The 23,791-nt window shown below is 44.1% G+C and overlaps 1 protein-coding gene across 27 annotated transcripts in view; it reads right to left on the bottom strand.

Moving 5' to 3' along the window:
- The window catches only part of rbfox3a (RNA binding fox-1 homolog 3a), a 1,329,152-nt gene that overhangs the window by 369,778 nt on the left and 935,583 nt on the right, over positions 1–23,791 (bottom strand). The window contains exon 1 of one of the 27 annotated variants that reach the window (XM_078401082.1): positions 19,673–19,692. The exons of the other annotated variants lie outside the window; for them this stretch is intronic. The gene's annotated coding sequence lies outside the window, so the exon portion shown is untranslated. Of the gene's footprint in view, positions 1–19,672; positions 19,693–23,791 lie in introns of those variants that run through there. 27 annotated transcript variants of the gene reach the window in all.

The raw sequence follows: 23,791 nt of genomic DNA, 5'->3' as shown, positions 1-23,791 counted from the left end.
TTTAGCTCTTAGGGCTGAAGGAATCAAGGGATTTTAGGTAAAAGCAGGAACGGGGTACTGGTTTTAGATGATCAACCATGATCATATTGAATGGCGGTGCTGGATTGAAGGGCTGAATGGCTTACTCCTGCACCTATTTTTCTCTGTTTCTATGATTGTTACTCAGTGCGGACCTGGTGGGCCGAAGGGCTTGTTTCCACACTTTATCTCTAAACTTTAAGCCAATCCTATTTGTCCGCATTTGGCCCATATCCTTCTAAAGCTATCCGATCCATGCAAATATTCAAATATCTTTTAAACGTTGACATTGTGCCTGCCTCAACTTCTTCCTCTGGCAGCTCGTTCCATCTCCAAGGCAGAGATTACAATGGGAGGCATGAAATAAGAATTAAGTTGCTGGGTGCAATTAAACTGACGTGGTGCAAAACGGTGGTGCAGCGGTAGAGTTGTTGCCATACAGCGAATACACACTGGAGACCCGGGTTCGATCCCGACTACGGGTGTTATCTGTACGGAGTTTGTACGTTCTCCCCGTGACCTGCGTGGGTTTTCTCCGAGATCTTCGGTTTCCTCCCACACTCCAAAGAAGTACAGGTATGTAGGTAAAATTGGCTTGGTAATGTAAAAATTGTCCCTCATGTGTGTAGGGTAGTGTTAATATGCGGGGATTGCTGGTCGGCGCAGGCTCGGTGGGCCGATCGGTTCACCTGTTTCCGTCTGTATCTCTAAACTAAACTAAACTAAATTGTTTTTATGTCACCATTTTCTAGGAGAAATCCCCAACATGTTGGTACAGAGTTTTGAATACATGAGCATTTGTGAACTTTCTGTTTGTGCAGAAAGGAGTGACCATGCCACTATTTGATCCAATTGCACTAAATTGAGTAAAACATTGCCCCTTTGTCACAGGTCATTCATCGGTTATGTCTGACGATGACCCTTGAAATACTCGTGTGCTGCAAAGTCTAAATCGACTGAATCGGATTCTCGTGAGGGATTTCAAACGTCGGATGATTGTGCATTTCACAGGCTTGTAATACTACTTCATCAATGCACCTCTGAATGCAACGTTGTTATAAGCAATACTCTCAATGACAGCGATTCAAATGCTGGTTTGTTACCATTGGGAAAAACACAAAATGCTGGAGGAACAGCAGGTCAGGCAGCATCTGTGGAGGGAATGGATCGACAACGTTTCATGTTGGGACCCTTCTTCAGCCTGAATTATCCTGCTCGGGCTCAAACTGGAAGCCCTGGAAATGGATTGTAAGCCTCGTGGGATAAGGTGGCAAGTGTTGGCAATCAGTCTGAAGAAGGGTCTCGACCCGAAACGTCACCCATTCCTTCTCTCCCGAGATGCTGCCTGACCCGCTGAGTTACTCCAGCATTTTGTGTCTACCTGGCAAAAGACTCTGTGCATTCACTGGATCTATCATTATTAAACCTGCCCCAACAGCTTCCTCTGGCAGCGCATTCCATATACCCACCACCCTCTGTGCCCCTGAGATTTCTAGTAAATCTTCCCCGTCTAACCTTAAACCCCTGCCCTCTGGTTGTTGATTCTACTATCCTGGGGGGGGACCAGAGACGCTGTGCATTCGCCCGATCCATTGGCCTCATGATCTGAGGCACTCGGGAAGTGAGGCCGATGCTGTGAGTTGCTCCCAGCATCACTGAGACCATTTACCGCACGGTTGATGCACGAGGACAAGGTGCTGCGATCTCTGTCACTGTCGCTTGTGGACAGCAGAGCGGTTCATAAACATGACTGGCGGCAGTCGGTGCTCACGGAACCTCTGTCCCTGCAGGGACCCCTTCAATCACAGAGAGCTTCCAACTTGCTCTCTGTCTGACGGGAAGTGAAAGCTGAGGTTGTAGGTCTCTGGCTTTTGATCCAGTCTCAGTCAGGAAGGCAGTAATGAGCCGACGTGGATGATTAGCGCAGATTTTGATGGGGAGAACGACACGTAAGCTAACATTGGAATGGTGAGCTGAGGTGTCCATCCACTTTCCCAATGGACAGGACGTCACCAGGAAATGGGAGCAAACCCTTCAAAACACACACGGAAAACAATCAATCTGCCTAAGTCAGACATAAAACTAGATGCAAATGGATTCAGTTTTGAGTCAGACGTCTTGTCACACACCCACAACCTGAAGTAACAGGGGATTCATTGCCACAGAAGGATGTGGAGGTCAAGTCAATGGATATTTTTAAGGCAGAGATAGATAGATTCTTGATTAGAAAGGGTGTCAGGGGTTATGGGGAGAAGGCAGGAGAATGGGATTGAGAGGGAAAGATAGGCCAGCCATGATAGAATGGCAGCGTAGACTTGATGGGCCAAATGACCTAATTCTGCTCCTCTCACTTATAAACTTATTAACTTCCAATCCCTGCTCTCTCCCGGTCATCAACATCTCACAAGGCCATTCTAGTGTATGTAATTGATGCTAATTGTATATCTCTTCATCGTGTGTATCAATCACTTCTAATTACATATCCAGCATTGATCCAGCAAGCGCCAATCAGTAAAACAATACATCTGAAGAAGGGTGCCCACCCAAAACATCATCTATCCATGTTCACCATAGATGGTGTCTGACCCACTGAGTTACTCCAGCACTTTGTGTTCTTTTGTGTATTAACCAACATTTGCAGTTATTTGCTTCTAGATATTAAACTCAATGATCCAGCATTGATAATGTTTTTCTTGGAATTTCCTCACTTGGATAATTCAGATCTTCAGTCTTCCTTCGCAATGGCTCTTGCTTTGAGCCTAAAATAACTCCTTTCACCTTACTCCCAAATGTTTGCTTTAGCCATACACAAGGTGCTGGAGTAACTCAGCGGCTGAGGCAGCATCTCTGAGGGGAATGTGTCGGCAATGTTTAGGGTCGAGACCCTTCTTCCGACTCTGAAGAAATCTGAAGAAGGGTCCCAACTCAAAACATCACCTACCCATTCCCTCCAGAGATGCTGCCTGACTTGCTGAGTTACTCCAGCATTTTATGTTTCATTCAGGATTCCAGCATATGCTGTTCCTTGTATCTCCTGTCTGCTTTAGCCATTACAATAATATACGTTTCTATCCTTTTCACACTGGCATTAAAATTTCTATTTTAATGTTAGTCCCCAACGATCACGTAGGACTTGCAATGGTTGCCAAGAGGAAGCTTGCAAATCCTCCATTACAACAGAATCTACATTGATTTTCATGCTGTGGCTTAATAGAAAATGTAGTCTCGGATGACGGTTATAATTTTTATCATTTATATTTGAGTGCTTTATAAAATCAAATGTTATAAAGCTCAGGGTTAATTTACAATATTATGCAGTAAATTAATACAATATTATGCAGAGGGGTGGCATGGTGGCGCAGCGGTAGAGTTGCTACCTTACAGCGCCAGAGACTGGGATCGATCCTGACTACGGGTGCTGGCTGTACTGAGTTTGTGCGTTCTCCCCATGACCGCGTGGGTTTTCTCCAGGTGCTCTGGTTTCCTCCCACACCCAAAGACGTACAGGTTTGTAGGTTATTCGGCTTCAGTAAGTTGCTAAATTGTCGCCAGTGTATCAATAGACAATAGACAATAGGTGCAGGAGTAGGCCATTCAGCCCTTCGAGCCAGCACCGCCATTCAATGCGATCATGGCTGATCACTCTCAATCAGTACCCCGTTCCTGCCTTCTCCCCATAACCCCCTCACTCCGCTATCCTTAAGAGCTCTATCCAGCTCTCTCTTGAAAGCATCCAACGAACTGGCCTCCACTGCCTTCTGAGGCAGAGAATTCCACACCTTCACCACTCTCTGACTGAAAAAGTTCTTCCTCATCTCCGTTCTAAATGGCCTACCCCTTATTCTTAAACTGTGGCCCCTTGTTCTGGACTCCCCCAACATTGGGAACATGTTTCCTGCCTCTAATGTGTCCAATCCCCTAATTATCTTATATGTTTCAATAAGATCCCCCCTCATCCTTCTAAATTCCAGTGTATACAAGCCCAATTGCTCCAGCCTTTCAACATACGACAGTCCCGCCATTCCGGGAATTAACCTAGTGAACCTACGCTGCACGCCCTCAATAGCAAGAATATCCTTCCTCAAATTTGGAGACCAAAACTGCACACAGTACTCCAGGTGCGGTCTCGGTTGATGTAAGGGGTGATCGCTGGTCGGCGCAGCCTTGGTGGGGCTGAGGGCCTGTTTCCACATTGTATCTCTAAAGTCTAAAGTCAGTGTCAAGTGGTGCATTGGCAAAGGAAGGAACAAGTATTACAAAAGCACTTGTTTCTATCTCAGAGACATTGTTTAGCAAACCTTTTGATAAACCACAGAGCGATAGAACATTCTGCAGCAGGTTATATTCCTTCTGAGATGCTCGTGTGGAAGAGACTCGGAAATACTGCCGGGCTCACTTCTGCAAGATCTTACGGAGAGAGTAGGAAAAAGTGCCGTTGAGACAACAGCAAAATTGTGACCCAACCAGACACGCAGGCCAACATGACAGATCTCACATTAACTCCGCTAAATAATCTATTGGGAAATGGAGTGCTTTGCAATTTCATACGAGCTATCTTGTGAAATTAGCAGGCAGGATCAGAAGTGTCCGTAAATCATTGCTAATGGAGACACGAGGAACTGCAGATGCTGGAATCTTGAGTAAAACACAAAGTGCTGGAGTAACTCAGTGGGGCAGGCAGCATCTGTGGGGAACAGTCTGAAGAAGGGTCCCAACCCGAAACGTCGCCTATCCATGACTTCGAGATGCTGCCTTGCCAGCTGACTTCCTCCAGCACTTTGTGTTTTGCTCAAGATTCCAGCGTCTGCAGTTCCTTGCATCTCTGGTTACGCGACACCACGATTTTAAAATTGTTAGTCTCATTTAAAACCCCTCCATTGCCCCCTCCTTCCCCAATCCCAGGAGTTTCCAAGACAACTGTACACTTTCATTTTTAATGTAGTGTTTTTAAAGTAGAAAGAAAGTGCTTGTTATTAGACAAAATGCCACATAATGATGGAGTAGTAACTCAGCAGATCCAACAGCATCTCTGGAGAACATGGATAAGTGACGTTCAATAGACAATAGACAATAGACAATAGACAATAGGTGCAGGAGTAGGCCATTCAGCCCTTCGAGCCAGCACCGCCATTCAATGCGATCATGGCTGATCACTCTCAATCAGTACCCCGTTCCTGCCTTCTCCCCATACCCCCTAACTCCGCTATCCTTAAGAGCTCTATCCAGCTCTCTCTTGAAAGCATCCAACGAACTGGCCTCCACTGCCTTCTGAGGCAGAGAATTCCACACCTTCACCACCCTCTGACTGAAAAAGTTCTTCCTCATCTCCGTTCTAAATGGCCTACCCCTTATTCTTAAACTGTGGCCCCTTGTTCTGGACTCCCCCAACATTGGGAACATGTTATCTGCCTCTAATGTGTCCAATCCCCTAATTATCTTATATGTTTCAATAAGATCCCCCCTCATCCTTCTAAATTCCAGTGTATACAAGCCCAATCGCTCCAGCCTTTCAACATACGACAGTCCCGCCATTCCGGGAATTAACCTAGTGAACCTCCGCTGCACGCCCTCCATAGCAAGAATATCCTTCCTCAAATTTGGAGACCAAAACTGCACACAGTACTCCAGGTGCGGTCTCACCAGGGCCCGGTACAACTGTAGGACCTCTTTGCTCCTATACTCAACTCCTCTTGTTACGAAGGCCAACATTCCATTGGCTTTCTTCACTGCCTGCTGTACCTGCATGCTTCCTTTCATTGACTGATGCACTAGGACACCCAGATCTCGTTGAACTCCCCCTCCTCCTAACTTGACACCATTCAGATAATAATCTGTCTTTCTATTCTTGCTTCCAAAGTGAATAGGATCTGAAGAAGGGTCTCAACCCAAAACGCCACCTAGCCATGTACTCCAGGGTGCTGAGTTACTCCGGCACTTTATGCCCACGCATGCTTTGAATCACTGCTGATGATATTGAAGAGGATGTGGACGTTTTACGGTCATGGGCGTAGGCCAGTAATCAATCTGAGTGGAGGCAGAGGGAGCAACAATACAAGATTTGACGGAATTAATGTCAGAAATTGGATAAGGTGTAAATGGCACAGTTCCTTTCGGAAGATCAAAAAGCCTCAGAAAACTAGCAGAAGCTTAAATCTGTAAATCATGCAAATCATTCCTTCTCTTCAAAAGGAGGAAGACAGCTGCAATGTTGAGTTTGGACGACAAATGCTGACTTGGCCAGTTGAAGAGAGCGGAGTTAACGGAAGGTTTGTGTTTGAGAAGTTCTCCCTGCCTCTTGGCTACATTATATTCTTGCCACTACCTGCAGTTGGACGAACAATTCGTCCATAAATCCCAACCATTTGTGTCAATCCGACTCAGCATTCCCTCCGGCTCATTTTCTATCATGTTGATCACTGCGTTCATTCTCCAACCCGCACTCTCTCCAATCTTGAGGACTTTATTGCTTATGTTTCCATCGTCAATCAATCCTTCCTTTCCAATAATGAGACTCCTCTGCAGGAAGGAATGCAGATGTTGGGTTTTAACAAAGTTAGACACACAATGCTGGATTAACTCAGCAGGTCAGACTGGAGAAGTCTGAAAAGTCTTCACTGCAGTCTGAAGAAGGGTTCCAACCCAAGACATCACCTGACCCGCTGAGTTACTCCAGCACTCTGTGTCTATCGATGGGTCACCTTGTCAGTTTGTGGTTTCTCTCCATCTCCAACAATAAATTTAGAGATACAGTAAGGAAGCAGGCCCTTCGGCCCACCGAGTCCATGATGACCATTGATCATCCGTTCACACTGGTTTTTATCTTATCCTACTTTATCATCCATTCCTTACGCACTACGGGAAACTTACAGCGTCCAAGTAACCTGCAGACCACTGTGCGGGAGGAAACCGGAGCACCCGGAGGAAGCCCATGTGGGAACAGGGAGAATGTGCAAACTGCACACAGACAGCCCCCGAGGTCAGGATCAAACTCAGATCTCTGGCACTGTGAGGCAGAAGCTCTACCCATTGCACCACCTGTACCACTCCTAAATTTCAGCTAACATCTATTCTAAACCCAGAATACTCCCTGGCGTATGTTTACCATTCTGTCTCCTACTTTCTTCTCCATTGAATTTATTCCTGTCTTATCAGCTTCCCATTGGGTGTTTCAACACCCCCACCCCCCCTAATTCTAATGAATTATTAAAAAACCACAGTCCTACACCACATTTATCCTAATTTTCTTATTTGGCAATAAACCTTTACCTAGTTTTGTATTTTAAAAAGTATTTGGGACCTATAGGTCTGGGCTATAGGGAGAGGTTGGGCAGGCTAGGACTATTCCTTGGAGCGCAAGAGGATCTTATAGAGGTGTATAAAATTATGAGTAGAATAGAATCTAATAAAATCTATTACCCTCATGATTTTATACAGCTCTATAAGATCTCCTCTCGGCCTCCTGCACTGCAAGGGACAAAGTCCTAATCTGCCCAGGCCATCAAGCAAACCAACCTCCCTTCCATTGACTCCATCAACATCTCACGCTGCCCCGGCAAGGCTACCAGCATAATCAAGGGTGAGTCACACCCTGGCCACTCCCTCATCTCCCCTCTTCCTCGGGCAAAAGGTATAGAAGTGTGAAAACGCACACCTCCAGATTCAGGGTCAGTTTCTTCCCAGCTGCTATCAGGCAACTGAACCACTAGAGAGTAGTCCTGAACCACTATCTACCTCATTGGGGACCCTCGTACTATCTGTGATCGGACCTTACGAGCTTTATCTTGCATTAAATGTTATCCACGATATTCTCTTCATCATGTGTCTGTGCACTGTCATATGGCTCGATTGCAATCATGTGTAGTCTTTCCGCTGACTGGTTAGCATGGAACAAAAGCTTTTCACTCTTCCTTGGTACACGTGACAATAAACTATTGACTTAAGTATCTACTACTGAGGTTGACAAGTTATTCCCAGTTTGAAGAGCCATGACTTTCAGCTCTGGTTAAATGCTGACTCCACATCAATGTAATTAGCTATTCCAGGGGATGTAAATATTCCCAACACTGTGTGACAAGGATTGGCATCATAAACAGCTGTTTTTTCAGTTTATGCAGAGATTTGAAAAAGTCCCTCAACTCCGAACTAATGGCTGCAAGTTGGCACTTCAAGTTATTAAAAAATGACTGATGTGAATTTCCTGTACCTCATCTGCTGCAGCACAAGACATTTCAAGAGTTCCAGCTAATTGCACTTAATGGTGGATTTGCAAACTTCCTCTTGACAGTCTTTGAAAGTCCTGAGTGGTGAGCAGGGATTATGAGCAGTGAAGAAATTTTAATGCAGGCGAGAAAAGGAGAGGTAAATATTAGTGCACCTGAACCACAAGGGCTCAAAGCAAGAGTCATTGGGAAGGAAGAATGAAGATCTTCACCATCCAGGTGAGGAAATTCTGAGAAAAAAAGATCAATTCTGGATCATTGGCTTTAATTCAGTTTAACGTTATATCTAATCATTTGTATAAATCATTGTTCTGTTTTATTGATTGGCCCTTGCAATAACAATGCTGGATATGCGAGTAGAAGTGGCATTATTACGTATTATGATATAAAAATCAACATAAATTACTTACACTGTATCCCGCTGCTTTTTTCTACACAGAGGGACGTGGGTGTATGGAACGAGCTGCCAGAGAAGGCATTTGAGGCAGGTACTATTGCAACATTTAAATAACATTTGGAAAGGTACAGGGATAGGATAGGTTTAGGGGATATGAGTGAAATGCAGGTAGGTGGGACTAGTGTAGATGCTCTAGTATAGTTGGTTGGCATGGGCAGTTGGGCCGAAGGGCCTGTTTCCACACTGTTTGATTCTCTGATGACTCATGACAAAGCTGGCAATGGAATCACCCTGTTACTTCAGGTTGTGAGTGTGACGAGACGTTTGCCTCTAAAATGGACCCATTTGCATTTAGTCTGACTTAGGCAGATTGATTGTTTTCCGTGTGTGTTTTGAAGGGTTTGCTCCCATTTCCTGGTGACGTCCTGTCCATTGGGAAAGTGGATGGACACCTCAGCTCACCATTCCAATGTTAGCTTACGTGTCGTTCTCCCCATCAAAATCTGCGCTAATCATCCACGTCGGCTCATTACTGCCTTCCTGACTGAGACTGGATCAAAAGCCAGAGACCTACAACCTCAGCTTTCACTTCCCGTCAGGCAAAGAGCAAGTTGGAAGCTCTCTGTGATTGAAGGGGTCCCTGCAGGGACAGAGGTTCCGTGAGCACCGACTGCCGCCGGTCATGTTTATGAACCTCTCTACTGTCCACGAGCGACAGTGACAGAGATCGCAGCACCTTGCCCCCGTGCATCAACTGTGCGGTAAATGGTCTCAGTGATGCTGGGAGCAACTCACAGCATCGGCCTCACTTCCCGAGTGCCTCAGATCATGAGGCCAATGGATCGGGCAAATGCACAGCGTCTCTGTTCCCCCCAGGATAATAGAATCAACAACTAGAGAGCAGGGGTTTAAGGTGAAAGAGAAAAGATTTAATAGAAACCGGAGGGATAACTTTTTCACCACAGAGGGCCATGGTTATCAACCGGGAGATCCAGCAGGTTTTATTGAGGTCTTTGTGTGCGAATATAATTGAACATGAGAATACATGAATTTATCTTCCTCTCAGATTCTTACACAGGCACACAGAAGAATATTGACATGATGTGTGCATTGGAAGCATGGTAGATGAGAAGGAATAAAGGCCTGCCTTAGAAGGTTTAAGAGGCTAGCTCCATGTCTAGTTTTTAGCTTAGAGACACAGCGCAGAAACATGCCCTTCGGTCTACTGAGTCCGCACCGACCAAAGATCCCCGCACATTAACACTATCCTACACACACTAGGGACAATTTACACTTATACCAAGCCAATTAACTTACAAGCCTGCACGTCTTAGGAGTGTAGAAAGAAATCGAAGATCTCAGAGAAAACCCACGCAGGTCAAGGCGAGAATGTCCAAACTCCGTACAGACACCAGCCGTAGGCGGGATCAAACCCGGGTCTCTGTCGCTGCAAGCGTTGTAAGGCAGCATTGTGAAAGGTTCAATGATCTGAAAGCAATGTGGTCTCAAGCCTATCAAACTCACTGGTTGGCAGCTCACCCTTCAAGGAAGAAAAAGCAGGAAACATAATCCCTCAGCAGAAATGAGTAGCAAGGCAAAGGGCAAGATGATGGTGAAAGGATGGGGAGAAGAGCAGAGGGCCTGGAAGGAAATGCAGAGAAGTGTTGATGGGACGGATGTGGAGAGGATGTTGGGCAATCTGGACGAGGACTCATTATTTTAAAAATGATGGGTTATCCATTTAAGAGGCTTAGGGTGAAATTATTTTTCTTAGATCCTTGTGAATCTTTAGAATGCTCTTCGTCGAAGGACGGTGGAAGTAGAATTTTTTTAAGGCAGAAGTGATCGACTCTTGACAAGTAGGGATTGGAAGGATGTTGCAAGGAGGTATGAATTTGAGATCTCAATCAAAATCGCCATGGTCTCATTAAATGGCAAAGCAGGCCGAGTGCCCTACTCCTGTGACTAATTTATGCTAGTGTTTTGTAAAAGGGCCATTTTGCACATTGATGATATTAGATTGGATTCTGAAGGTAGACACAAAATGTTGGAGTAACTCAACGGGTCAGGCAGCAGCCCTGGAGAAAAGGAATAGGTGACGTTTCATAAGTTATAGGAGCCTAATTAGGCCATTCAGCCCATCAAGTCTACTTGGCCATTCAATCATGGCTGATCTATCCTTCAATATCTCTCAACCCCATTCTCCTGCCGTCTCCCCATAACCACGGACACCTGTACTAATCAAGAAATTGTCAGGTTAGAACCCTTCTTCAGACTGGATCCTATCTGATCAGCGTAACCAGGCGAGCTTATAGCAATGAGGCCCAAGGTCTATTTCATTGATGTGGCAACTGAATCAAATTGTGGACTAAAATGGCAGCAAGTGGAAAGATAGGAGGATATTTTTAGAGAATGGAGGCACGCAGCAGTATAGCACGGAAACAGGCTCTTTGGCCCATCTTGTCCATGCTGATTAAGTTTTCATATTGGGTTATTCCATTTTGAAGGGATTTGGCCCATTGCCTTCTAAGCCCTTCATCCATTTATCTGTCCAAATGTCTCTTAAAAGTCATAATGGTGTTCGCTTCCATAGGTTTTTATTTATTTTTTGTAATTTGAATTGAGCCTTTGCCCCAAAGGCAAGGAAGTATCAGAGTTGGCAACAAGAGAAATGGTTCTTCTTCCCTTCTCTATCTTCGGTCACTGAAGGTAATTTCCCATCTTGTGCAGCATGAGATAGCTCTTCCTAAATCGGGGACATCAACCGCCTTCTGATCTGTTTGGCTTTGTACCACTCTGCACAGTCTGCTTTTCACATAGTCATTGGGGAGGAGACAGTTTCTGTCTGAACGAGAGTTAATTGGAATCAGAAATACCTCAAATAAAATCCTTGACCTTAGTCAATGCATGAGCTAATCGGTGGCTTTACTGACGAGATTCTGTACTGATGTTTAGTTTAGTTTAGTTTAGTTTAGCTTAGAGATACAGCGTTGAAACAGGACTTTTGGCCCACCGAGTCCACATTAACCAGTGATCTCCGCACACTAACACTATCCTACACCCACTAGGGACAATTTACACATTCACCAAGCCAATTAACCTAGGTACCTGTGCGTCTTTGGAGTGTGGGAGGAAACCAAAGATCTGAGAGAAAACCCACGCGGTCATGTGGAGATGGTGCAAACTCCATACAGACAGCACCCGTAGACGGGATCAAACCCGGGACTCCGGCGCTGCAACTGCTGTAAGGCATCAACTCTACCACTGCTCCACCGTGCCGCCCTTGATGTTGTGTCTGCGTTCCTTGACATGTGCAGTTTCAGGGCCCGTATTGAAAGGGGTCAGTTTAAATGTAAGAAGGAGCAATGTTTCGATGCCACGGTGCTTTGTGTTACGAACTCGGCTTACTTCCCTGCGGCTCTTCATATTATGAGCATTAGTTATCGAACAGAGGCTGTGCCATTCCTTCAGGGAAGGAAATCTCTTCTTGGCGACTGACTGAAAAAAAATCACATTTGGAACCAGCAAGGCGATGGTTTGAAAAGAACGGCCGTTATATAGATTCAAGGGAGAATGTGCACTCCAAAAATGTGTATCACTTAATTGTTGAATGCAGAAAATAAAAATGGAGGCTTAATTTCATTTCAAAAAGAGGCACATTGATCTCTAACCAACTGCTTTATATAAAGATTATGTAGGTGCAATCGATGGGTGGATATTATCAAGGGGAAACTGTCCTGAAATCTCCTCTCGGGAAATCCTGGTTCTTTCAAACTAAATACATGTCTGAGTGTAGCTCGCTGATTAAAACACATATATCATAATGCAGATAAGAATCACAGTTACTTCATTTCCAACAGCCTAAAGATATTGTTTAATTTGCAATCAGAAGGTTAATGTGACATGCCCATACCATCACGTGCCTGTGCGGTGAACAGCAACCCGTCTAATGGGCAAACTCCCGCTGATCACATATTCAGCAATTCTGTGGAAATTAGATTTTATTAATTTAATTCCGCTGAAAAGCAGCGTGCCATAATAAAATGAAATTTGTAACTCTCGCACAGTTAAATTAGCTAAATAGAGAGGAAGGAGGTGGCAGGGAACTGACCCCGATCCCTTAAACTCTAATCAGAACACGAACTCTGCCGTGTGGAAAGCTGAAGGTGAAAGGAAGGAATAGATCAGCAATGCCACCATGAACCAGGGGTTCAATGTGGGGTCACTCCTTGACATCGCATACGAGTGTTCACAAAGTTCCCTGTAAATAACTCAAGGTACTGTGCAGCACAGGCACATTGCAAATGAACAAATCCCTTGTGTCTCACAATTAACATCTTCAGTTTAAAGCTAATTCTTTCATTCTAATTAGAGCCAAATTAATCAGCACTTTGTACTGTAAATTGTGAGTTAGTTTTTAAATTGCAGCTGTGCTGTGCTTAGGTTTAATTGTGTTAGATTCCTTTAAAGCTCAGGAAGTTAATATCATTTCCATCCAATACCTTTGTGATAAGGTTGCAGTACACACGGCACATGCTGTGCTTGCCTTCGTTAGTTGAGGCACAGAGCACAAGAGTCAGGAAGTCATGATGCACCTTTGTAGGACTTTGGTTAGACTGTATATGCAGAAAGGAACTGCAGATGCTGGTTTATACTGAAGATAGACACAAAGTGCTGGTGTCGCTCAGACTTTACACTCCCCAAAAGATTCCCAGTCTAAAGAAGGACCGAAACGTCACCCATCCTTTTTCTCCAGAGATGCTGCCTGACCCGCTGAGTTACTCCAGCACTTTGAGTCTATCTTTGGTTCGGCTGCATTTGGAGCGTTGCGTGGTGTCAAGTCAAGTCAAGTTTATTTGTCACATACACGATGTGCAGTGAAATGAAAGTGGCAATGTTCTGGTCACCCCATTCCAGGAAGGATGTGGAAACGTCAAATACCGGATGGCATAGCTTTAAGGTGAGAGGGGCAAAGTTGAAAGATAAGTGGGGCAAGTTTCTTCACACAGAGGGTGGTGGGTGCCTGGAACATGCTGCCAGGGGTGGTGGTGGAAGCTGATACGATAGTGGCATTCAAGAGACTTTTGGACAGGCACATGGATATGCAGGGAACGGAGGGATTATGGATCATGTAGAGGAGGTTAGACTAACTTGGCATTGTGTTTGGTACGGGCATTGTGGGCCAAAATGTCTGGTCCTACACTGTACTGTTCTGCGTTCTATGTTCTATCTTCTATGTCGTGGACTTTCATGATTTTGCCTGTAGATCGGTTTTATCCATGAATTCATTGTGCACTAGCTTTTAATAAATGACACAAAGAACCCCGGAGAAGGGCCCTGACCCAAAACGTCACCTATCCATGTTCTCCGGCGATGCTGCCTGACCCGCTGAGTTGCTCCAGCATTTTGTGTCTATCTTCAGTACAAACCAGCATCTGCTGTTCCTTCCTATACATCCCAAAGAAGGGTTCCGACCTGAAACGTCACCTATCCATGTTCTCCAGATACGCTGCCTGACCCGCTGAGTTACTCCAGCACTTTGTATTTCTTTTTGTAAACTAGCATCAGCAGTTCCTTGGGCTTCCAGTACACTAATGTGTGTTCCTGCTCTGGGAACTGTGTTCCCTGACTGTCAGGGTCCGAGGGACAAGGAGCAAAGGTACCAGTGAAACAAAACCTGCCCCATGTTGCAAACCTTAAACAGCTTCATGACAAATGGCAGTAAAAAGACTTTCTGAACTATGTTTATTGCATTTAATGTACTCAGAGATCAATAAAATGGTTGGAAAGACTGTAGTTATATAATACATGCCTTGTAAAATACATGTGACAGGTTGATGGCATTCAAAGCAAAGATATCTATATTAGAATATAAATAAAAGAAAATTATATACATATTGAAATAAAATGTGCCACAGAACATGTCGAGCCTATTTTACTCATTCACGTTATCTCTCCACTAATATATTAGTACATCAGCAAACCCAGACATCATATAGCAGGCATCATCCTGCCTTACTGAGACACAGTAATCTTCAGAGGGTGATGAAGGTTTACTGACTTAAGGCTTGGTGTTTCTGAATTAGTACAAACAAAGGCCTTGAGCAAAACATAAAGTGCTGGCGGAAGTTAGGGTGGCACAGCAGTAGAGTTGCTGCCTTACAGTGCCAGAGACCCCTATACAATACAATACAATACAATATATCTTTATTGTCATTGTACAGGGGTACCACGAGATTCAATCCTGACTACGGGTGCTGTCTATACAGAGTTTGTATGTTCCCCCTGTGACCCCATGGGTTTCCCCTGGTGCTCCGGTTTCCTCCCACACTCCAAAGATGTACAGGTTTGTTGGTTAATTAGCTTTGGTAAAAATTGTAAATTGGCTCTATTGTGTAGGATAGTGCACAGGGATCGCTCGTCGGTGAAGGGCCTGTTTTCACGATGCATCTCTAAAGTCTAAAGAACTCAGTGGGTCAGACAATGTCTGTGGAGGGAATAGACAGACAACATTTCGGGTTGGGGCCCTTCCAGAGGGTCCTATGCGCCACCTCAAAGGAAAAGATGTTGCGCAGCTGAGAATCAGCTTACCCCACAATAAAGCATATAGTGAATGACTAGACACAAAGTCAAGCGGGTCAAGCAGCATCTCTGGAGAACATGGGTAGGTGATATTTCAGGTCGGGACCCTTCTTCAGAAAGTCTTAAACCCAAAACGTCACCTGTCCATGTTCTCCAGAGATGCTGCCTGAACTGCTGACTTACTCCAGCACTTTGTGTCCATGTTCTATTTACTGTTTTTTTTTTAGATTTAGTTTTTTTTAGATTTTTTTAGATTTAGAGATACAGCGCAGAAACAGGCCCTTCGGCCCACCGGGTCCACACCACCCAGCGATCCCCGCACACTAACATTATCCTACACCCACTAGGGACAATTTTTACATTTGCCCAGCCAATTAACCTACATACCTGTACGTCTTTGGAGTGTGGGAGGAAACCGAAGATCTCTGAGAAAACCCACGCAGGTCACGGGGAGAACGTACAAACTCCGTACAGACGGCGCCCGTAGTCAGGATCGAACCTGAGTCTCCGGCGCTGCATCTGCTGTAAGGCTGCAACTCAACCGCTGCGCCACCGTTTCTATCTGTGTGTCATATGGATCACTATTGAGCTGGTGTGTTATCCGCTTTGCTTCACTGAGACATGCATGCATTTTGTACCAGACCGTTCAGAGTTGAGTATCCAAACCTGGCGCTTTAACAGTGAAGATAGACACAAAATGCTGGATTAACGGGACTGGCAGAATCTCTGGAGAAAGAATGGGTGACGTTTCAGGTCGAGACCCTTCTTCAGAACGGTGAGCTGCCTTTAAGTTAATGAAGTTCTGCGGACCAAATTTGGACTTTGGCTATGATACATTCACAAGATCTATGGGTGCCTGACAAACATGGCATTAGTGCAAAGCAGCTGGCCTTTGATAGTTTGGTTCTAGACCTGGAGTTAAACAGGAATCAGGGTCTGACGTGACCTCAGTCTGAATCTGAAGGAGATTCTAAAGGAAATGGAGTTCTCCTGATTCTTCGGTCTCCAGCAATGGTGAAGTTTATCCAAATCCTCATGGTCTTCAGTGACTTGAGCAACAGGAAAACATTACCTGTCGCAAACACCATTTATCAACAGATGGGGCCAACTGCGGGAATAGATGGGTGCTCAAAAAACAGTCATTTCAACTGTAAAGACACATAGCAACGAGCAGGAAGGAATCATTATCTGTTACTGAAATTAAAAGTTATTTATCGTTGTAAATTCTCATAGAAACAACACAGATGGTTCTGTTTGATCCCGGGCTGAATTCATGATCCCATTTTGACTACTGAATTTTTGGTATTGAATTTTATGTTGTTTATTATATGTTATCTATGAGTATTGTGCTTACAGGCCTATTATTCTGCAGCAAGTAAGGATTTTGATGTACCGTTTTTGGTACAAGTGACAATTAAACACTCTTGACTTTGTCTTAGTAGGCAAGAAATGGATTAAAGTATTTTGCCCAGATGGTCAAAGCAAAACCATGTATTTAAATATTCATATCACGCCACATATCTGTTCTATTCCTTTCCACTATCCAACTGTATCAGGAGTTGATATAGTTATTGATCCAACTATAATCCTGGATTTGAATCTCACAGTCTCAAAGCCCCATGAATAAAAATACAGGATTTCTATAATTCTCTGGTCTAAATTTTTTAGATTAACTCTTGGAGGCATGGGCTCCTGTTTTGACTGCTCAAAGACCAGAAACTACCTGTGTCTTGCTAGCCTGTCTCTTCATTTCATAATGTTAAACACATTATTCAGAGTTCCGAGATACCGCCTGGACACAGGCCCTTCGGCCCACCATGTCCACACTGGCCATCAATCACACATTCACAATAGTTTCTAGGTTGTCCCACTTTCTCACCAACTCCATACAACCTAGGGACAATTTACAGGGGCCAATTAACCTTCAAACCCGCATGTCTTTGAGGAGGAAACCGGAGCACCCGGAGGAGGCCCATGTGGTCACAGGGAGAACGTGCAAACTCCACACAGACAGGACGTGAGGTCGGGATCAAATCCAGCTCTCTGGCGCTGTGAGGCAGCAACTCTACCAGCTGCTCCACTGTGTTGCCGCAAATGGAATATTTTTAAAGCAAATATAATAGTTTTCAATACTCTTCATGTAGTCAAATTTTCTGATACCAGGTAACTCTGATTAAGTCTATATGTTATCCTCTTTGAAACGTCAGCATCTTTAACAGTTTACAGTCCAAAACCTAATATGGATCATCAACAAATGTTTCCATTCAAAGCTAACATTAGTGCTGGCTTCAATATCCTGTAACTCTTGTGAGAAAACATAAGAGTGTAGGACGGAACTGCAGATGCTGGAGTACACTGAAGATAGACACAAAATGTTGGAGTAACCCAGCGGGTCGGGCAGAATCTCTGGAGAAAAGAATAGGTGATGTTTCGGGTACAGACCCTTCTTCAGACTGAGATGAAACTTAGAGTTCTATTTCTGTTAGCAAAACAAAAAATGAATCCATGTGGCATGTATATGTACAAGTGACAATACTGTACCAATGAACAAAGGATATTTCTCTTTTCGCATTAACAACTTGAAACGGTGCCTTTAATGTTCTCTGTCTGGATATCACTAGCTCTGGCTCTTCACCAGAAGTGATATCACTTCCATTCAGAATTAATTAATGCTATCTTAACAAAATAAATCACTTGATATATGATGACACTGAATTCCATCTCCTATTTTTTATCTGATTTTGCCATCTTGTCAATATCCCATTAGAATTAAATGTACCTCCTCTTTTGCATTACATTCAAATTTGGACATAACTCCTTCCACATCCAATTATATTAATGTTCTTCTGGCCGGCCTCCATCACATGCTCTCTATAAATTACATTTCCTTCAATACGATGCATCTATTTCCTATTCCGCACCAAAATCCACTCTCCCATCAGCCCTGTTAATGCTGATCCCACACTGCCCCTGAACACCCTCATGTTAAAACAAACCTGCTGTCGTTTATTAATGTGTAGGAAGGAACTGCAGACGCTGGTTCAAACTGAAGATAGACACAGAAAGCTGGAGTAACTCAGCGGGACAGACAGCTGGCTTCAGTCTGAAGAAGGGTCTCGACCCGAAATGTCACCCATTCTCATCCTCTTATTACTCAGTCACGTTGTCAACCACTCCTCTGCCTGCACGTGATCCACATCCCTGCATATCCATGGATGTGCCTATCCAAAAGTCTCAAATGCCACTGTCATATCCTTCCAGGCCTTGCATTCCCTCCCTTTGCTCCTCATTTCCTTATTATTGAGAGCGGCACAGTAGCTGCCTGACAGCACAGGAGACCTGGGTTCAATCTTGACCACGGCTGCTGTCTGTACGGATTTTGTACGTTCTCCCTGTGACCGCGAGGGGTTTTCTCTGGGTGCTCCAGTTTCATCCCACATTCCAAAGGCGTGCAGGTTTGTAGGTTAATTGGTTTCTGTAAATTGCCCCCAGTGTGTAGGATGTGAAAGTGGGATAACGTAGAACTAGTGTACGGGTTCGTTGGTGCAGACTTGGCGGGCTGAAGGGCCTGTTCCCATGCTGTGTCTATCAACTAAACGAAACTATTCTCTGACTTCTTTGTCTAATTGGTTGTGTTCGGGGGAAAAGAGCACAAGTGGCCACCTGAAATGTGTTTCATTGAAACCCCACGTGTTTAAGAAATTGGCCAATTCACTTGCACCTCGTTCCATTCACCTCTGTGAGAAAAAGTTGCCCTTCAGGTTCCTCTTGAATCTTTCCCTTCTCACCTTAATCCTATGCCCTCTGCTTCTTGATTCCCCTACCCTGGAAAAAAAGACGATGCATCCACCTTTTCTATTCCCCTCATGATTTTACACATTACAAATGTTTTGGAGAAATGTTAATATAACAAAGGAATATATGAAGAACATCCACAAGGTTAAATTTCAGAACATCTAGGCTCTGTGATATCAATTAAGAATTTACCAAGAAGTAATGTTACTATATCATCCCATTAATATCTCAGAAAATTGTCATCTAATATTTTATCCCATGAGCTTAATTTCCACACAGCAAGAAAAAATACTCTTCAAAATGTGTATATTTTTCTCTCCCTTCACTTGTAACATTAATTTTAGTTCATGTATCAGTGCAGTTCTGGGGTAGATGTCTTGTGTTGTACACAGCTGTTCATACAAGCCCCATTAATAGGAAAATCAATAAGGTTGGTTTATTTGTCAATCAAATTTACTTCTTGTTGATAAATCTAAGCAATCCACATTGTGATCCATTTTATCTGGCCATGTTTGGAAAAATGGTTTTATGGTGTTGAAAGATTTGTCAGTATAGATTATCCATCACACAGTTTATCAATTAGTTTCATAATTAGTATCCATGATTCGTTCACACTATGTTGACACAACAACGCATCTGATTACTGTACCGATTTACTCACTAGATTTCATTAGCTTCAGTGTTTTCGGATCAGGTCACTGAATGAGGTGATGATTCAAAATCCTGTTGAGATGTTCAAGATCATGAGGGCCATGGATAAAGTAAATACTCACATTCCCCTCCACCCCCCCCCCCCCCCCCCCCCCCAGAGTAGAGGATTCTAAAACCAGAGGACACAGGTGACAGGGGAGAGATTTAAGAGGGGCAACTTTTTCACTCTGAGGTTAGTCTGAATCTGGAATGAGCTGCCAGGAGAAGCTGTAGAAGTGGATACAATTATGACATTTAAAACAGATTTGGACAAATGTACGGGTAAGGAAGGGTTTAGAGGGCCAAACACAACGAATGGGACTAGCCAACTGTGCCAACAAGGTGGGACGAAGGGCCTGTTTCAATGTTGCAGTTTTATGACTCGAAAAGGTGACATATTTTTGGCCATAAAAATATGACCTTCATTTGCTGTCTAAATGGTGCCTGTAATTAATTTGGTGTGAGATAACTTCAGCTGTCTGAAAAATATGTTTGAAGATCAATGAAGAAATGTCTGCTCAAACATATATTATCTAATTTTAGCCAATCTCAGCCAATTATGCAACTGTTGTCTAAAATAGGAAATGCATCATGCTTCCACACGAAGATTAGTTTATGTACATTACATTACATTAGCAAATTTGCAGATGATACAAAGCTGGGTGGTAGTGTGAGCTGTGAGGAAGATGCTATGAGGTTGCAGGGTGACTTGGACGGGTTGTGTGAGTGGGCGGATGCATGGCAGATGCAGTTTAATGTGGATAAGTGTGAGGTTATCCACTTTGGTGGTAAGAATAAGAAGGCAGATTATTACTTGAATGGTGTCAAATTAGGAAAAAGGGACGTACAACAAGATCTTGGTGTCCTAGTGCATCAGTCACTGAAAGGAAGCATGCAGGTACAGCAGGCAGTCAATAAAGCCAATGGAATGTTGGCCTTCATAACAAGAGGAGTTGAGTATAGGAGCAACGAGGTCCTTCTGCAGTTGTATAGGGCCCTAGTGAGACCGTACCTGGAGTACTGTGTGTAGTTTTGGTCTCCAAATTTGAGGAAGGATATTCTTGCTATTGAGGGCATGCAGCGTAGGTTTACTAGGTTAATTCCCGGAATGGCGCGACTGTCGTATGTTGAAAGACTGGAGCGACTAGGCTTGTATACACTGGAATTTAGAAGGATGAGAGGGGATCTTATCGAAACATATAAGATTATTAAGGGGTTGGACACGTTAGAGGCAGGAAACATGTTCCCAATGTTGGGGGAGTCCAGAACAAGGGGCCACAGTTTAAGAATAAGGGGTAGGCCATTTATAACTGAGATGATGAAAAACTTTTTCAGTCAGAGAGTTGTAAATCTGTGGTATTCACTGCCTCAGAAGGCAGTGGAGGCCAAGTCTCTGAATGCATTCAAGAGAGAACTAGATAGAGCTCTTAAGGATAGCGGAGTCAGGGGGTATGGGGAGAAGGCAGGTACGGGGTACTGATTGAGAATGATCAGCCATGATCACATTGAATGGTGGTGCTGGCTCGAAGGGCCGAATGGCCTACTCCTGTACCTATTGTCTATTGTCAATCAAGCCTCCCACAGTACACAGATAAAGGAAAAAGGATACAGCATTTAGTGCAAAGACATAACATTGAAGTCTTATAAAAGATAGTTCAAAGGTCTCCAATGACGTAGATGGGAGGTAAGGACTGCACTCCAGCTGATGATCAATAATAATAATAATAGATCCCTGGGAACTTATTACAACCAAATTACTTCCATTTCTATACCACACTGTTTTGGACAAATATCTTCTACCAAGCATTTGGGTCTTATGTCCTTTCTTGTCCTTTGGTCAAACTCCTGGAACTTTCCAACTAATTGCACAATGGGATTGATTATTTGATTGATTAAATTAATTGGAAGGCATCAAAGCCGTTCACACTCGTTCTCTGTTATCCCACATTCTCATCCACCCCCGACACACTACAGACAATTTTACAGAGGCCGATTAAACTGCAAACCCGCCCGTCTCTGGTGCGTGGGAAGAAACCGAAACACCCGGAGAAAACACACATGGTCACAGAGGGAACGTACAGACTACATACAAACAGCACCCATAGTCGGGATCAAACCCGGGTCTCTGGCGTTCTAAGAAAACAACTCTACCGCTGCGCCACTGTGCCTCCGTAAACTAGTTAATTGGTTTCTCTTTCCACAGATACTGCCTTGGTGGCTGGATTCTTCCAGCGTTTTCTGCTTTTGTTGCACCTTCAGTGCTTTTTTTTACATTTTCCAAGAAAATTACCAAACTGGTTCTTGAACTATAAGTGGGTTCAAAGGACAAATACATAAGGATAATTCATGCCATCCATAGATTCCAGTATCCCAAGCAAGAAGAAGAAAAAGAAAATCACACAGCAATTATAATCTCAAGAATAATTCAACCTGTTAAAAAATGGTGCCGGATCAGGTACAGTATATCCAAGAACACTGCAGGAAGCTCGAGAAGAAATTGCAGGAGCCCTGGCTGAGATACATGCATCATCGTTATGCATGACCAGAGGATGGCTAATAGAAACATAGAAAATAGGTGCAGGAGTAGGCCATTCGGCCCTTCGAGCCAGCAGCGCCATTCAATATGATAATGGCTGATCATCCAAAATCAGTACCCCATTCCTGCTTTCTCTCCATGTCCCTTGATTCCGTTAGCCCTAAGAGCTCTATCTAAATATTGTGACTTTACTCAAGAAAGGTTGCCAAGTGAAACTTTGGAATTACACACCAGGAAGCCTGATATTTGTGGTCGGTAAGTTACTTGAGAGTGTTATGAGGGACATGGATTGGTTAGGAATGGGCAGCACACTTTTGTACGTGAGAGATCGTGTCTCATTAATTTGATTGAGTTTTTTGAAGACGTAACCAAGAAAGTCAATATGGTTTGGGTGTATGACATCGTCAAAATGTACTTCAGCAAGGCATCTGATCAGGTTCCACATGGTAGGTTACTCTGGAACATTAGATTGCATGCGATCCAGAGAGAGCTTGCTAATTGAGCATTTAATTAACTTGATGGTCGGAAGCAGAGAGTGGAAGGCTGGTTTTCAGATTGGAGGGGTGAGGGGTGGTGTGCCTCGGAGATCGGTGCTGCGCCCATTGCTGTTTGTCATCTTTATCAACATTTTTGGTAAGGTAAGATTGGTAAATTTGCAGATGACACTAAAATAAGTGGTATTGAAAATAGTGAGGAAGATTATCAAGAACTGTAATGGATTTTGATCAACTGGGGAAGTGGGCTGAGAGGTGACAAATGGATCTGAAAGGCAACCTTTGCACCAGAGGGTGCTGGGTATATGGAATGAGCTGCCAGAGGAGGTAGTTGAGGCAGGTACTATAACAACATTTAAAAGATAATTGCACAGGAACATGGATAGGAAAGGATTGGAAGGACGGCACGGTAGCGCAGCGGTAGAGTTGCTGCTTTACAGCGAATGCAGCGCCGGAGACTCAGGTTCGATCCTGACTACGGGTGCTGCACTGTAAGGAGTTTGTACGTTCTCCCCATGACCTGCGTGGGTTTTCTCCGAGATCTTCGGTTTCCTCCCACACTCCAAAGACGTACAGGTATGTAGGTTAATTGGCTGGGTAAATGTAAAAATTGTCCCTAAATTGTGTAGGATAGTGTTAATGTACGGGGATCGCTGGGCGGCACGGACTTGGAGGGCCGAAAAGGCCTGTTTCCGGCTGTATTATATATGATATGATATGATATGGGCCATACACAGGCAGATGGGGTAACTTGGACGGCATGGGCGAGATGGGCCAAAGGGCCTGTTTCCGTGCTGTATGACAGCATGACTTTATCCATGCCCCTCATGACACGTCAATAAGGTCACCTCTTAGCCTCCCGGGCTAAAATTAAAAAGTCCCCTTTCAAACCTCCTCTTGTAACCCAAGTCCACAGGCCCAGGTAACAGCATTGCATTTGTGTTAAACACGAGCTGGTAGGATTAGCTGCGATGGAGTGCCTTGGTTAGAATGGACGAGTAGGGCTGAAGGGCCTTTTTCTAGACATAACTTTAAAACAGAATGCACACTGTAGATACCA

Source organism: Rhinoraja longicauda, chromosome 6 (genome assembly GCF_053455715.1).
Source record: "Rhinoraja longicauda isolate Sanriku21f chromosome 6, sRhiLon1.1, whole genome shotgun sequence".
Classification (NCBI taxonomy): domain Eukaryota; kingdom Metazoa; phylum Chordata; class Chondrichthyes; order Rajiformes; family Arhynchobatidae; genus Rhinoraja; species Rhinoraja longicauda.
This window is presented reverse-complemented; position numbering and strand designations above follow the sequence as displayed.